The sequence below is a fragment of the Hirundo rustica genome, chromosome Z (genome assembly GCF_015227805.2).
Source record: "Hirundo rustica isolate bHirRus1 chromosome Z, bHirRus1.pri.v3, whole genome shotgun sequence".
Classification (NCBI taxonomy): domain Eukaryota; kingdom Metazoa; phylum Chordata; class Aves; order Passeriformes; family Hirundinidae; genus Hirundo; species Hirundo rustica.
Window position 1 is genome coordinate 82,781,216 of NC_053488.1, and position 4,357 is coordinate 82,785,572.

Here is a 4,357-nt window from a genome sequence, read left to right on the forward strand (position 1 = left end):
CAAGTTGTTAGGTTTTAGCTAGTCTTCATATTTTGGTCTCAACGTGTTTTGCGGGGGGGGGGGCGGTGTTTTGGGGTGGTAGGGGTTTTTTTTTGTTTTGTTTTGTTGTTTTTCTGGGGGTTTTTTCCCCCTTGTTTTTTTGTTTTGTTTTGGGGTTTGTTTGTTTTTTGTTTGTTTTTTTGTTTTGGTTTGGTTTTGGGGTTTTTTTGGTGGGTTTTTTTTTTTTTTTTTTTTTTTTTTGGTCAGCCTTTCATTTTTTTCCTAAACATATCATTTGCCCTAATGCTTTCTTTTAAAACTAAAAACGTACATCTAAAAAAATGTTTTAATACCACTTTTTTTTTGTGCTCTCATACAGTAGGGAGAACATTTTCTTTGAAATGTTACACTAAAATTGTAAGAGTACAGCAGCATTCAAAAATGTAATATACTTTTTGTATAACAGTCTCGAGAGTGTGTCTGGAGTGGGGGGTGGGGGGGTGGGGTGGAAACTAACCCTGTTACTTTTCAGAAGTCTCTTCCCTCAGCTACCAGAATATGAAATTGTGCTTTTTCACAGCATCAAAAACTTATAGTTTATGCAGACTTGCAAACAGGGCATGTATCACCGTTGCATCCTTCGATGCAAAAAGCAGCAAAACCTTTTTTATGTTTCATAAGTCTGATATGGGTACAGAGAGTCTTTCTTAAGTTGGTAAATAATGTAAATACATGTCCTTTCAGAGAGTGAGTCTGTTATCTAGGTATTTTGTGTCATTTAATAAATATTAAACAGTTTTGTGTTGATAAACTCTTGTGTGTAAAATGCCTTCTTACTCCAAGTTCTGTATGTTGGGCTTACTAATGTTTATGGCTTCTTTAAATTCTTTAGCTTGTGCTTTGATAGCAAAATACTTGTTTGCTACTTAAATATAAGTAGTTCCTTATTCATTCAGTCATTAAAATCCCTTGAGTTTTCTAAGTGGCTTCCATTCCTGAATTATTATTATTTTGGGTTTTTTGCTAAGTCATCTGTGGTTCTTGGAGGGGAAGGAAATAAGCATCCTCATAGACTCTGAATTGGGATTAGAATGTGTGTAAGTGGCAGAAATACACAAAAATACCAGAGGTGGTGGCTTGCTGCTCCTGAAGGAGGCACCGCTCCTCCTATGGGAATATTCCTTGTCTGCCACTTTATCATTATTTTAATGACTCTGGAATGATTATTGAAGTGTGAAGGACATGCTGTATGGGGAATTTGCTTCTCTTATTAAGAATGGCCAGTTGGCCAACGGTGAACAGCTGTGTTAAATCTGAGCAGAAGGACTATGTCCAGCCTGGCCCTTCCCAGTTCAGGAGCACTGCGGACTTGGTGGAGGGCGGGAGATGGAGCGTTTTGAATTCTGGAAGCTGGGATTGCTGTAGCAGAGCAGGTGCTGATCCTGTGAGCTGTTCTGTGGAAGGCTGGCAGGGGCTGCAGGGGGCTGACCCTGCACTGCTGGAACCACACAGTGGTCTTTGGGGCAGGTAGGTTTACGCAGATTTGGGAAGCATCTCCCACCAATCCTGCTCGGGTGTATACTTTCTGTCTTACAGCTTGGAGGCATATGAATGCATGGGATGGTTTTTCTACCAACACTTCTCCTTAAAGAGAATATTCACTACATTATTTACCTGGGGAAAAAAAAAAAAAAAAAAAAAAAAAAAAAAAAAAGTCATACAGAAACACTGTTTGGAGACTGCTAAATTATCTGTCTACTCTGGCGGGGGAAAAAAAATGGGCAGTAAATTCTGTCATTCCTTTTCCTGTGTTGTTGGAGTCCAGGGCATTCCTTTGGTTGCCCTGGAGGGTCAGAGACCTGGACAGGGGGGTCTGGGACCCCAGCCCAGAGCTCAGAGAGACACTGGATTTGATTTCAGTCCATGGGAGAGGCTTCTTGCACTGCAGGAAGCATTGCAGACCACAAGAGTGTGAAAGATTGTAGTTTAGTATATCACAGGGTGAAAAAACAGTGGGTTTGGGATTTTTGGCATTGAAGTGAATGAGGCAAGATGGAGAATTTGGGGCGTTGTCCCCTTCTTCTTCCTTCTTGTTCCCTCACTCCATTTCTGCAGTGACATTGGCACAAAGAAGTTAGTGAGGATTGGGTCAGAGTAAAGATGACCTTTTTAGTAATAGTGATAGACATTGGTAAGAAATAGTAAATAACAAATAGGTAGCAATTAGTATAAAAGATAAGGACAGCCCAGAAACAGGGGGAGTCACCAGATGTCCGAGCCGCAGCAAACATCTTGCTGGACACTGAGAAAATTGTAAGATAAGAACTAATAAACGAAGCATCTAACCTTGAAGACTCCATCTTTTCCTGCGTTTGGCACAGAGCTTTGCAGAGGGCCAGGACTCTAAAACCACCTGAATGCCAGGGAATTTAAACTCCTGCAAAAGGAGCCCCCGACAACTGCCATTCCAGGGTGGGCAGAGACACTGTGTGAAGTGCCATATATGCCACTGTACTTTCTCCTGAGTGAGAAAAACTGATGACAAATTTAAGATGGTAGCTTTGGATTTGCCTTTTTTGTTCCCCCTTTTAGAGGCTAGGGCCTGTGGACATACTGTGGCCTTTAAACAATGAACACCTCCAAACTTATTGGAGTGGTTGAGAGACATCAAACTTTGTGCAAAGGTTATCTTGTAATACATGCAGTTAACTGGGAAGACAATGCCTGTTGGTTAACCTACAAAGGAACAAGTTTTTCTTATGGTTAAGTAATTGTTTCCTGGTACAAGGTCACCTTTCAAATGACTCATAGCTTGTCTTGCTGCTGCTTATTGAAAATAAGCATTAGGACATAAATGAAACAAAGTGACTTTGAAAGTGAATTTTATAAAATTAGTAGGACGTTGCAGCACTGCAAATAAACCTCTTAAGCAGAGGAAAAGTAGTTCACATCCAGGAAACACTAAATTTGTATCAGTTGCTAGAGATTTACACAGACCAGCCACAGTAACTGTGTCTGACCCTGGGACCCCACTAAGAATGCCAGCTCCAAGTGAATGTTTCCAATCAGTGTTCTATTAATTCTTTGGTTACAGCTCGAACTGGTGCCTCCAGAGAGGGACCCCTACCCCGATTTACACCTCTCAGTTATACCTCTGACACTCATCACTCAATCCAAGTCAAACACAACATTCTGATCATTGGACTCTTGATTTCTTGCTGGGTTCCATGGTTGCTGGGCTGGTCATCTTCTCATATAGCTTTTTCTCTTGGAATTTTCTCCTTGATCCTTATCCTGTCCCTTCTGCTTGTATCTGCTGAATTCCAAGAGGTTTGTTGTTGTTGCTGTTGTTGTTTGTTCTTTTTTGGGGTGTGTTTTTTTTGTTGTTTTTGTTTGTTTGTTTTTTTGTTTTTGTTGCTGTTGTTTGTTGGGGGGTTTTTTGTTTGTTTGGGGTTTGGGGTTTTTTTTTTTTTTTTGTTTTTTGGGGTTTTTTTAACCAGTATTGTTACCTTTGTTAGATTAAAAGTTTGGTCAGCTCTTGTAGCCTAAGGAGACTATTCAGACAGGAGAATAAAAGTAAGCTAATTTTCTCTCTGACTGTTGATAGTTCTTTATTTGACTCCTTAAAACAATCAGTTGTCTGTCTGCTTGCAACACCTGTATTTTAGAGCTGGAGGAAAACAGGGATGTCCCTAGGTACTTCTATGTTAAAATGCCTGAGTAATCATAACTTATTATGAAATTTTGTCTTTTCAAAAAGGTAAGTCTACAGATTCTGTTCCATCTAATGAGAGTTGCAGTAACTGCTTTCCAGTAGATCCAACATTTAGATGTGTTATGCAATTAAGGAATGCAGAGGGTCACTGCCCAGGCCTTTGCAGGGCTCAAGGGTTCCTGTGCTTCTTTGCAAATCTTAGTCACTATGACTTTGCAGAGAGAGGCTAGCATGCAAGTAGATTGCATCTGAAATGATGTGGAATAGATTGCATGTTGCTATTTAGAGCAGTATGTAGTTTTAATTCAGTGTGAAATCAGTGTGCTGGATTATTAGCAACATGTTCACTTAATATATAGCTTTATTTTCCCTTTCTGTACTGAACTTCCTATGAAATTATCACAGTGCCTGTTCTGTTTTACTGTTGTGTAGTCTCTGAAGCTTGAGGTATAGCTGAAAAATATATTATCATTATCATGGCCAAAAGCAGATACCTTTGTCAAAAGCAGGCCCTTAATTACATCCACAAAGTCCTTCAGCTGGTGCTAGTGTGAGGCTCAAGGCAAAGCTGCTCTACTAATTTTCAGTGAAGGTTGGGCAGAGCACTCCACAGGCCAAGTTCTGCCGTGTGCATTCTGGGGAGAAGGTGCAGCTTTCAAGCAT